Here is a 13,467-nt window from a genome sequence, read left to right on the forward strand (position 1 = left end):
CCCTGCTACCTCACTATATCCACCTGTAGCGGTCCTGCCCTTTCCTCATTGCCCAGCTCAAACCAGACTTCTTTTTGCAGACTTCCTTAAATTTCACCAGTCACAAGTCACTTCCCCATCCGCAATACTCCCGTTAGTTAGGCTCTGTAGCTCTACTCTTACCACAGTTCTTTGTACATAACTGCTACTTCCTCCAGACCAGTGTTTCCTAGAGTGTGGATCAGAATTACCTGGAGTTCTTGGTAGTGATTCAGACTCCAGGGCTCCACCCCAGCCCTGTGGAATCAGAAGCTCTGCAGATGAGTGCTGAAAATCTGCATTTTCACCAGCTCTCCAGGTGATTCTTATACTTACTTAAGTTCTAGAACATTTGCCCTACACTGAGACACCCCTCAAAAGAACCATGCCTCATACTTCTGTGGATTCTTTCTCCCTCTGTATCTGTTGCCCAGGATATAGTAATTATTCAATAAACAAACTTAAATATTAATTTAATGTGGCCACAAGGGGATCTTGGAATGGAAGTCATAAATGCAAATCCCAAGAATTTTACAACACCTTCTCCAAATTAGTTTTCAGTGAATTTTTCTCTAAAGGCAAGGGAAAGCACTCAAGATCTTAAGGATATCACAATATATTATTCTCTCTTCTCTCCACATTTCGTAATCCACTATTAAGTTTTCAGAAATGTAAAACAAAAGGTATAGCTTTTAATTTCTACTATACTAGAAAAAGAACTCTGTGTAGCAATTCTTAATCAGAATGAGAATAATGTTCTTGCCCTTCATCCCTGCAGCTTTTAATATCAGTACACTATATTTAATCATCTGGGCCCCTTAATTTACTGACATTTAAATGATCTCAGATTTCCTGGAGCACTGTTCCAAATAAGTAACTTTTTCAGATAACGCATGGTTTTATTTGTCGCAAATCATGCCACTGGTTGCCACTTGCAGCTTCTACACCTTCTTGAAAAATTACCCTATTTAAAGGATTTTTTCCATGTGCTCAGAGCCTACATAACTGTGTAACCATCTGAGTTTTTACATTTTAGACAGAATAATATCAAAATAGTGTAACATAATAGAGAAGAGGCTTCTTTCTCATCCTTAGTGCGAAGCAACTTTAAATACTTTACATTTAAGTATGCAATAATATTTTTATATTTATGCCATATTATTTTCACATATATCATTACATTTGGCCCTCAAAATATCCCTGTGAGGCTAATAGACTTGCTATGTATGCAGCTATGGTCAACTAATCTATGACAAAGGAGGCAAGGATATACAATGGAGAAAAGACAGTCTCTTCAATAAGTGGTGCTGGGAAAATTGGACAGCTACATGTAAAAGAATGAAATTAGAACACTCCCTAACACCATACACAAAAATAAACTCAAAATGGATTAGAGACCTAAATGTAAGACCGGACACTCTAAAACTCTTAGAGGAAAACATAGGCAGAACACTCTATGATATACATCACGGCAAGATCGTTTTTGACCCACCTCCTAGAGTAATGGAAATAAAAACAAAAATAAACAAATGGGACCTAATGAAACTTCAAAGCTTTTGCACAGCAAAGGAAACTATAAACAAGACGAAAAGACAGCCCTCAGAATGGGAGAAAATATTTGTAAATGAATCAACAGAGAAAGGATTAATCTCCAAAATATATAAACAGCTCATGCAGCTCAATAGTAAAAAAACAAACAACCCAATCCAAAATTGGGCAGAAGACCTAAATAGACATCTCTCTAAAGAAGACATACAGATGGCCAAGAGGCACATGAAAAGCTGCTCAACATCACTAATTATTAGAGAAATGCAAATCAAAACTACAATGAGTATCACCTCACACTTGTTAGAATGGGCATCATTAGAAACTTTACAAACAACAAATGCTGGAGAGGGTGTAGAGAAAAAAGAACCCTCTTGTATTGTTGGTGAGAATGTAAATTGATACAGCCACTTTGGAGAACAGTATGGAGATACCTTAAAAAACTAAAAATAGAACTATCATATGACCCAGCAATCACACTACTGGGCATATACCCTAAGAAAACCATAATTCAAAAAGAGTCATGTACCACAATGTTCACTGCAGCACTATTTACAATAGCCAGGACATGGAAGCAACCTAAGTGTCCATCAACAGATGAATGGATAAAGAAGATGTGACACATATATACAATGGAATATTACTCAGCCATAAAAAGCAACGAAATTGAGTTATTTGTAGTGAAGAGGATGGACCTATAGTCTGTCGTACAGAGTGAAGTAAGTCAGAAACAGAAAAACAAATACCATATGCTAACACATATATGTGGAATCTAAAAAAAAAAATTGGTTCTGAAGAGCCTAGGGGCAGGACAGGAATAAAGACGCAGACGTAGAGAATGGACTTGAAGACACAGAGAGGGGGAAGGATATGCTGGGATGAAGTGAGAGAGTAGCATGGACATATACACACTACCAAATGTAAAATAGACAGCTAGTCAGAAGCAGCTGCATAACACAGGGAGATCTGCTCGGTGCTTTGTGACCACCTAGAAGGTTGGGATAGGGAGGGTGGAGGGAGATGCAAGAGGGAGGGGATATGGGGATATATGTGTACGTATAGCTGATTCACTTTGTTATACAGCAGAAACTAACACAACATTGTAAAGCAATTATACTCCAATAAAGATGTTTTTAAAAAAAAGACACATGCACCCCGATGTTCATTGAAGCACTATTTACAATAGCAAGGTCATGGAAGCAACCTAAATGCCCACCGACAGATGAATGGATAAAGAAGATGTGGTGCATATATACAATGGAATATTATCAGCCATAAAAAGGAATGAAATTGGGTCATTTGTAGAGATGTGGATGGACCTAGAGACTGTCATACAGAGTGAAGTAAGTCAGAAAGGGAAAAACAAATATCGTATATTAACACATATATGTGGAATCTAGAAAAATGGTACAGATGAGCCAGTTTGCAAGGCAGAAATAGAGACACGGATGTAGAGAACAAACGTATGGACACCAAGGGGGAAAAGTGGCGAGGGGTGGTGGTGGGATGAATTGGGAGATTGGGATTGACATATATACACTAATATGTATAAAATAGATAACTAATAAGAACCTGCTGTATAAAATAATAAATAAAACTAAAAAAATATATGCAGCACAAGAATAAAACATGAATGCCAGCTCAGAGGCAATGAAGTATAAAACCAGAAATTGCTTCTTAATTCCTTTGTCAATTAAAAATAAATAAAAATATGTTAAGAGCTTGGGCTTACAGTTTTTCATTTTTTGTTTTTTTTAAACAAAATTCACATTTTATTTAGGTTGAAATAAACTATACAAAATTGATTTTCTTCACCAAAAATAACAGCAATATTTCTGTATTATTCCTAGATAAACCACAAAACACTTATCTTTGTAGGTTTTCTAGGTTTTGCTTGTAAATCAAGACGAGGCAATAGATACAGTCATGGAAAAAGACGGAAGAAAACAGACGAATCAATTGTCACTATCAATGACCTCTGATCCTGTCTTCACTATGAAACAGAAGTGTCCAACATATACCTGCCAAAAAGCTTATGAAGATGTAGGCTCAATAAAGGAATGTAAACAGCAAGAACCAGATGTGGAACAACAATGGCGGGCTCTTCCATTCAAACTTTAACTATAACTTGTTCCTTTAACTTCATTTGATAAAGACAAAATCTACACTGAAATCCTTGTATGGCGATCTCACACGTTTCTCTTACAGTCTGACAATTTTCTAAATGGTCCCTTACAGATTTTTAACAGCATACTAAAAACTCCTACTATTCAAAGGTCAGTCATGAGCTTCATTGTAATGTTTCATAAAATGTATTCCTTCCTCCCATGCTCCTCAAAGTTTATTTCTTCAAAGAACTGATAACTCAATACCTGACAATTGGATCCACAGTGATAAATTTTATGTCTAAAATGACTTAATACAATTCCAAACTGCCATTAGCAAAGATCACACAGAGTGTAACATGGTACTTTCAGTGCTATCTTCTGGAAGAACAGTTAGGTCTCCAAAGCATGGGAGTTCAAACGGGCCATTTAAACAGGCAGATTATCAATGACTAATGTACTCAATGGGAGGCTACAGGTCAAGATATTCAGTGATTAAGTAGCCTACATACACCTTACAACTTTTCTGTAAGATATTTTCAAATTTCTTACAGATTTTTTCAAATATCAAATATAAGAAAAAGCCTATTTTAAAAGTCTCTTAAGTATTTCAATGGTCTCTGAATTATCTGTAGGAAGCTCTGACTTACTTGTATAGAGTTTGATATATGTATCCACCATTAAATCCAAATCTTGTTTTATATCAAAATTTATGTTAAGCAAAACCAAGGTACTTGAATTTTGGTCTGTCAAAGTGTTCCTCAGGTATGCTTTGAGATGCTTTTGCCCATTTTCATAGCATTCATTCTCAACCTTCATCACAGGAAGAATACATAGGACCTTCAGCAATGCATAAACATTAGGAAAAAACTTGATGTCTAGCAGATGAAGGGCTTCATAAATAGTGGATGAAAGTTTTATATCTTTCCCTCTGTGTCTCCACTTGATTTTCCAACACTGCAGCTCAGCAGACAGCATGTCAGTATTAGGTAAATCACTTCTGTACATGTCAGCATGATGCTCCTCTGATGTATTAAATTTTAGCTGTCCCATGACAGAGGGTACCAGAGATAAGCATTTAAGAGCTTTGAGGTGCTGTTCTAAGAATATATCTTTCAGTTCCTGAATAATGTGTTCCACTGTTGGAACACTTAGAGTTTCTTTATAGTAACTCTCAGAGGTTAGCTGAGATTCCAGGTTACTATGCTGAGCTCTGTGAAAATTCCCTGGGAGTTTCATCTGAATACCAAGTTTCATTGCCAAATTTGTGGCTTCCTCAAACGAAAATTCATGATAAACTTTGATATTTTCCATCACTTCATTTAGTGAATGCAGGACTGCAGTCAAACTACTGGCTGCAAAGAAGACATCAGAGGTTGCCCCTGAAGATTTTTCCCAAAGGCTCTTGTAAAACATAGAACATTTTTAAAAACAACAATGGTAATGATGAAATCACAGTCTGTTACCACACTACAGAGTACAAATGCTTGGCCAGCTATACAGTTATTCCATCTAACATTTGTGTCACTATTTATACCATCTAAACACAAAACAAGTGCTTGTAGGAGGTCCACTAAGATTTCAAAAGCATCATGCCTGCCTGTCCACTAAGAATGGCAAATTTCCTTCAGTTCTTTGCCCCTTTCTTCATTGTTCTGAAAGAGGACAGAAATTACATTGTCAAACTCTAAAAGTAGTTGTAGTCATCGATGGAAAAAAGAACAAACTTCCTCAGTTGTTCCTAATGCGACAGATACTCCCATAACAGGCACTGATTTCGCCAACCACATATTTAAGGCGCAGGAAGAGCAGGGTGTGTAGATAGCTTGGGGATGTTTCTCTAAAAGTCTAGAAGCAACAACTTTCATTTTGGAAGAAAATCCACTGGACACAATGTAAGCCTGGCCACGACAGTACTCCATGTTTAATCCCCACTTCTCAGTTATCGTAGTGTGAAATTTCACAGCCAAAATTTCTGCGTCAGGTTCATAAGGCAGAAAGCCCACAGATTCCTCTCTCAGATTGTGAGCTTCATCAACAAATCTCACCAACACAGGCAGCTGCTCTTCCCCTGCTATGTCCACCACATTGTTAGTGATGATGGAAAAGAAGTGAGTCTCTCACTTCCCTGAGGGTTTCTTCCCGAATGCGGTTCTCACAAACAGAACAATGTGTTCACTGCTGTTGTCTCAAAGCGCCTTCTCAGAACCTCTTTACCAGAACTGATCCGGCACTCCAGCAGTGCTTGAAAGTTATCAGGAGTAAAGAGACCTTCTGGGATTTCATCAACTTCATGTCCATCCAGAGGTATGTTCTGTTTTCCCATAAGAATCAAAATTTCAAATAAAGATTTTAAGTATTCTTTGTTTTCCTTCTCTTCAAGGGTTAAAGGTAAAATGTCTTCATCCTGCTCTTCACCCCCTTCTTCTGCACTGGGGTTCTGAACATTGCTGTTGTTTATTTCCTTACGGTTTGGTTCCTGTTCAGAAGTTTCATCAGTTTTTTACTGTTTCAGTGTCGTGATTTCATCTTCACTCAATTCTTTATTCGTGTTCTGTGTCTACTGTGTGGATTATTCAAATAGCTGGTAAGATCAAATATTGTTGGTATTGCATTATCTTGAAAAACCGTCCTATAAGGACTCTCCCAATGACTTCACAAGCATCTGCTTCAATTAATTTTGAGAATAAAATAACCCAATCATTCTTTAGTTTTCTGATGCCTCTGCAAAATGTATAGTTCTACAGATCATAGAAGTCTCAAAGTGGCACACAATCGATAATGTTTATTTAGTTGATCAGGTGTTTTATCTTCTTAGTCTGCTCTCCTACAATTCTCCACCCACTTCTGGCATCTGGCTGGATCCCGCGGGAACCTGATAAAGGCCAGGTCCGACTGCGTGCTCATCCCTGTGCAGTTGGGGGAATCGTCCTCTGCACGCCAGCCGGCCCAGTCCTCCCCTCCCCGCCTCCTCAGGGCAGCCAGCCCGCCTGTAGGGGCCGGAGAGGGGAGGCCTTACAGTTTTTAAAAAGACATTTCTGAAAGTGAGGATTGTGAATCCATATGCTGTATTTCTAATACCCAGGGAGCCCTTACAAGATACATCTGCTGAAAAGCAAAGCAGAGATTCTGGGGTACTGCCTAAAAGAAAAACCTACCACTTTGTAAATTTGCATTTACTTTAATATTTATCATTGACTAAAAACCCAGTCAATTAACATTTGTAAATATGAAACGCCCAAAAGCAAACTCATCAGTTGGAGTCTTTTTACATTTCCCTTAAAGACCATGCTTATCTGTTTGGACTAAAGTCCTATTATTTTATCACAACTATTATTGCTTCCCAGGAAGCAGTGGTTGAGGTTTGGCAAAGCGTGTGAATTGCACAAATCATACATTTCTTCTTATGTGTTTCATTAACCTCTATATTTGGCACTACTAGAGTAATAAACAATTAGAATTCAACAATAAGATATCAATAAGGCACTATGTAATAAATATATTACTATTCTAAAGAATTACTAGAGAGAACAGGTTAATGGACCGTGGTACATTATGAAAACCTTAGATTCAATATGTCAGAACTGGAAGAGCTCTCAGAGGAAGTGTTGCTTCAGATCACTGACTTAGTCTTGGAGTCAGTAGTCTTCTGGATCCCTGTCCAGTATACTTCCAAGTTTGGGATTTTTTTATTTCTGTATGTGTGTGTGTGTGTATGTGCATGCATTTCAGTAAATATATTCCCTGTTTGAGGTTCATATCAATTTGGTTAATTACAAGATTTTTCTCTAGAGCAAATCATAATCTAACCAAGTTTCATAGAGATAAGTTCCCATTTATGGATATTAACTCTTGTTAGTTCTTCACCCAAATATTCATATTTGGAAGAAAAAGAAAGATAATGGGGAGAACTTCCACATTACAAGCATTTTCCATTATTTATAAACATAATTTTTCACATGTGGCTTCTTAGATTTATATTAAAATGTTACGTACTAAGAAATTAGCTATAGAATCATTCCTGTGGTCTTCTAAAGACAATTGTACCAGTTAATTTAATTTAGACAAACTAAGAAACTAGGTAAACAGAAAAATCATCTTGAAAATGGAATTGCACGGCAATGACAAGCACATGGGTCTTTTTAGTGACTTCATAGAAGCCCATTGCCACAACTTATCCTTCTAAACTCTCAAGAGAATGGACTTGAGGACTCGGGGAGGGGGAAGGGTAAGCTGCGACAAAGTGCAAGAGTGACACTGACATATATATACTACCAAATGTAAAATAGCTAGCTAGTGGGAAGCAGGTGCATAGCACAGGGAGATCAGCTCGGTGCTTTGTGACCACCTAGAGGGGGGCGATAGGGAGGGTGGGAGGGAGACGCAAGAGGGAGGAGATATGAGGATGTATGTATATGTATAGCTGATTCACTTTGTTATACAGCAGAAACTAACACAACATTGTAAAGCAATTATAGTCTAATAAAGATGTTAAAAAAATAAACTCTCGAGCGGACAGTATAATCATATAATAACCGTTCAAACTTTTTCTCTGATTTGGCTTCAACAGCTATTCTGACACAATGCTCTCCTTGAAGGACACCTCAGCCTTGTATAATCCTTCCTTAGAACTTTACATGATGCTGTAAACCGAGACCAAGCTCCTCACTCACATTATCAGGGCATTTTGTCTCGTAGCCTTATCAACTAAACGTGCGGTTTGTTGCTTTTTCTTTGCTTACATCTCCCACTTACTCAAATGAGCTGACTTATTTGCCCACTTATCAGATTTTATCTAGATAGTAGAGTTTAGAGGAGAGCTCCATGCCAACCCCCTTAAGGGAGAGCTGCAAGCTATAAAACTTCTCAGCTGTGGTGTGGAATTGGCCCCTCAGCAAAAATGTACTCCGCTACTTATATTGCCTGTCACCTGCCCCCTTTTGTTTCAGTGTTTCTCTGTGGCACAAAGGATATGGGGAGCTGATACTATAGTGATCTTGCTTTTGTTGACAATGTAATACATTGTCTGAATCTATTTGGGCTAATTGGTTTTTTTTCCAGCAGAATCTGTCATGGAGTCTGACATACTGTGTATCAGTAAACACCTCAAACTCCAGAGTAAGACAACCTGAATATAAATCCCAACCCTCTCACTTATGAGCTGTGTGATCTCGGGCAAGGTGCATAAACTTTCTGTGTCATCATTTCTTCATGTTATGTATCATCTAAGTCTCCATGACAGTAAAAGAGCAAGTTTGCTGTGTCAAAGTCCATTCAGTGTCATAAAATGAGCTATGCCACTTTTTTCATCAGCCATCACATATTCATTGAATAACTATGCACTAGACTTTACAGAAAATACAGCTTTTAAGACACGGAATCTGTCCCCGTGAAACCACTTCGTTGGGAATACTGGAGTAAAGGACATGCACTTAATGAGTAATATGCAAAATAAACCTCCAAGAGTTCAGAGGAGAGACAGACCACTTTGACCTGGGGCCAGAGTGTGGATAAAATCTAGATATCTTCTCCATTTAATCCCTAATATGTTTTAGCAAAACCATAGTTGTCTTTCCTCACTATTCCAGAAATGCATCAACCATTCTTTAGTTAAATGACTTTAGACACCAACATTATAATGATAAACTCATAACTTACACAGTATAAGCACAAAAAGACCTTTTTTTTTTTTTTTGGCTGTACACGGATGCGCAGGCTCAGCAGCCATGGCTCATGGGCCGAGCTGCTCCACGGCATGTGGGATCTTCCCGGACCGGGGTACGAACCCGTGTCCCCTGCATCGGCAGGCGGACTCTCAACCACTGTGCCACCAGGGAAGCCCAAAGAACTATTTTTTTGTTCATCTTGTGAAATTTATTTTTGCTCAACTGTTCATTTTCTGCTTAGAAAATATTATATACTCATTAAAGATATTTTAAAAATACAGAAAACATTTAAAAAACCATCTATTACTCTGTTATTACCATTAACATTTTGGGATCTTTTCTCCCATTTTTTTCTATGCATTTTTACACTGTTGAGCTAACATTGCATAATTTGCTTTTTAAATAACTTTCTTCCTCTTAGTTTAAAATATGTAAGACAGGAAACAAAAGTTCCACATAACTGTACTATCAGTTAACCCCAGATGACATTTTTTTTAAAGTTACACACATGATTAGAAAACTCAAACGGTATAGTAGTGCATCCTTCCACTGCACATATATCAATATATATGCTGTATAATATGCCAAAAGATCTTCTAATATGTTTTCAATCATTGAAATTGCAATCTATGCTGTGTTGAATATTTTTATCACCACATATCACATAAAAATGGCTGGATAACTTTTCACCAAATTTGCAGGACATGTTTAGAATAGTCTGACTCAAAATATAGGCTATTTGAAATACAGGAGCTTCACTTTTTGTGAAACTTTACTTCATAAAAACATGCTTCAAAGCAGCTATAGCAGAGGCCTCTATGACTGCTAATCAGGAAAGCACTGTCATATGCATTAAGATGCCAAGGGGAAAAAATCAAACAGTGCTTAAAGAGAAGCCCCTTTTTGAAAGTCACAAAGGCAGATACTCCAAATTACAAGCACTGCTTTTCTATTGAATTATTTCTCAAATAGATAACTCGATGTTATGTGATCCAGAGTAACAACAGGGATAGTATTCATATTATGATCATTGATAATTAACTTGAGCAGTTCTGAAGAGGCCAGCTGAAAAATAATTGCCCATTGCCTGAAGATAATGAACAGCATGAAAAAGTGATGCAAAGCTGAATAGAGGTTACTAACTCCAAAGGATTAATGCAGGAAACAGAAGAAAACTTTAGAAAAAAAAAATCCGCAGTGATATTCAAGAAAATTTTGTATCCGTAAAAGAGTAGAACAAGCTAATGCGATTAAAGGGTATAATTGTAAAGCAAACAGTTTATGAACATTATAAATATAATTGTCAGATTAAAAAAGAAAATACTGCCTCAAAATAAGGCCTAATAGCAGAAGGGACATAGCAGGAAATCAAATTAGATGTCTGGAAGATCCCATTAAAGCATTCTTTTAGAATATTTGGGGAGGGGTGGAAGGAGAGATAGGAAAGCTAAGAAAGAAAAGTTGTGAGGTATGGAGAATAGATACAGGTGAGTCAAGTCTTTCTAATAGAATTTCCAAATGGTGAAGGAGAGAAAGGAGAGATGGGAAAACATAATTTAAGGAGTAACAGAAGATACACCTCTCCAAGCTGAAGACTATTGTTTTGAAGCAAAATACTGAAAAATAGCACACTACGGTATGTTGCTTGCAAGAACGACCACAATTTCCCCCCTCATTGTATCCGTGCCCCTTTGCAATGTGACTTTGAAGTTCCTCCCACCAAGGAGCACCTTGAATCTGACTTGGCCTTGTTGCTTGCCCAAGATATCCCACATTCCACTAATAGAATGTGGTGGAAGTAACATTGTGTTAGTTCCAAGCTGTATGTCAAGAGGCCTTGTATGCTTCTACGCTTGCTTGGAACCAACCCTCTGATTACTATGTGAACAAGCCCAGGCTACTCTCCTGGCAGGTAAGAAGTGATGTGGAGCAGACACAAGCCATCACAGCTGAAGCCTTCCTAGCACCCAGCTGACCTACCAGATTCTCACAGACACATGAGTGATCCCAGCTGAGACCAGAAGAACTGCCCAGCTGAGCTCAGGACAAATTGCCAACCCACAGACTTGAAAGAGCCAAAGGAACTACCTATGCAGATACCTGGTGGAACAGTATTTTAGGCAACGGGATCAGTGTGTGCAAAGGCCCTGGGGTGAGAGCATGCCTGCCATTTCTCTGGCAAAGCAAGGAGGTCAGTTTGGCTGGAGTGGAGTAAGTGATAGAGGGAGGGGTAGGAGATGAAATGAAAAGAGGAGTATGGTAAAATTGTAAAAACGGCCACATATTATTCCCCTTTCTGTATCCTCACCCTTGCAGTATGATATCACAGATCCTTCCCTCAAGAAGTAGACTCTGTATTTCCACTCCTTATATCTGGGTTGGCCATGTGGCTTGCTTTGGCCAATGGGATATTAGCAAATATAACACAAGCAGAGGCTTGAAAAGCACTTGCATATAAAGGCTTGCTCTCTCGATGTTCCTGAAGCCCCTGACTGCCATGCTATTCCCCTGGATTATGACACTCAGTCACTCTTGTCATCCGAGACAACACCTAGTCAGCCCCCAGACATGTGAGGCCATTCACTACACTGCAGATGCATGAGTGATTCCAGCAGAGATCAGAAAAGTTGCCCGGCTGAGCCCAAATTGCCAAACCACAGAATCGTGAGCTCAATACATAATTTAAGCCACAAAATTTTGAAGTGTCTTGTTATACAACAAAAGTTAATTGATGCACATACTTTAAATTTTGAGAATAATGTGAAAATCATGGAAGATTTCAGAGAGAGGGAATAAAAGTTTAGCTGTAATAGCTGGCATGGAATTCTTTATCCATAATATGGAATATTATTAGACATTATGATAATGTTCATAGAGTTCTAAAAGGAAAGGATTTTGAACCTAAAATACCATTGCAAAGAAATAGGCTTTGGGGATACCAGAAAGCTATCATCACCTAGGGGCAGAGACAATTTCCTTTTTTTTTTTCTTATTCACATATTCTGCAATTAAAAATTGTCTGCATTTAAGGTATATAATTTGATTATTTGATATGCATATACATTGTGAAATAATCACTCTAATAAAGCTGATTAACATTTCCATCACTTCAGATAGTTACCACTTTCTTTTTTCTTTCATTTGTGTGAGTGTGTATAAGAATAGTTAAGACCTACCTTCTTAGAAGAGTCCAAGTATACAGTAAAATATTGTTAATCATAGTCACATTGTTGTACATTATCCTCAGAACCTACTCATCTTGCATAACTGTATCTTTGCAGCCCTTGACCAAAGTTTCTCTATTTCTCCCTCCTCCAGCCCCTGGTAACCACCATTCTACTCTCTGCTTCTATGAGTTCAACTATTGGGCTGGCCAAAAATTTCATTCCGGTGTTTCCGTAACATCTTACCGGAGTGAACTTTTTTGCCAACTCTATATTTTAGATTCCACGTGTAAGTGAGTATTCATCTTTATCTGGCTTATTTCACTTAGCATAATGCCTTCCATATCCATCCAAGTTGCTGCAAATAGCAGGATTTCCTTCTTTTTAAACTATGAATAATATTCCATTGTGTGTTATACAGGCATACTTGGAAGATATTTTGGGTTTGGCTTCAGCCCATCACAATAAAGTGAATATTGCAATAAAGCAAGTCACATGAAATTTTTAGTTTCCCAATGTATATAAAAGTTGTGTTAACCCTATAAACTATTACATGTGCAATAGCATTGTCTTAAAAAACAATGTACATACCTTAATTTAAAAATGCTTTATTGCTGGGCTTCCCTGGTGGTGCAGTGGTTGAGAGTCCGCCTGCCGATGCAGGGGACACGGGTTCGTGCCCCAGTCCGGGAAGCTCCCACATGCCGCAGAGCAGCTGGGCCCATGAGCCATGGCCACTGAGCCTGCGTGTCCGGAGCCTATGCTCCGCAACGGGAGAGTCCACAACAGTGAGAGGCCCCCGTACCGCAAAAAACAAACAAACAAACAAAATACTTTATTGCTAAAAAATGCTAACCATCATCTGAGCCTTCAGCAAATCATGATATTTTTGCCAGTAGAGGGTCTCACCTTGATGTTGGTGGCTGCTGACTGATCAGGGTTATGGTTGCAGAAGGCTGGGGTGGCCAT

General features: G+C 38.2%; 1 pseudogene; it reads right to left on the reverse strand.

Moving 5' to 3' along the window:
• Positions 1–4,253: 4,253 nt before the first annotated feature.
• LOC132481485 (52 kDa repressor of the inhibitor of the protein kinase-like) lies at positions 4,254–13,467 on the reverse strand (annotated as a pseudogene).

Source organism: Mesoplodon densirostris, chromosome X, assembly GCF_025265405.1.
Source record: "Mesoplodon densirostris isolate mMesDen1 chromosome X, mMesDen1 primary haplotype, whole genome shotgun sequence".
In the NCBI taxonomy this organism is placed as follows: Eukaryota; Metazoa; Chordata; class Mammalia; order Artiodactyla; family Ziphiidae; genus Mesoplodon; species Mesoplodon densirostris.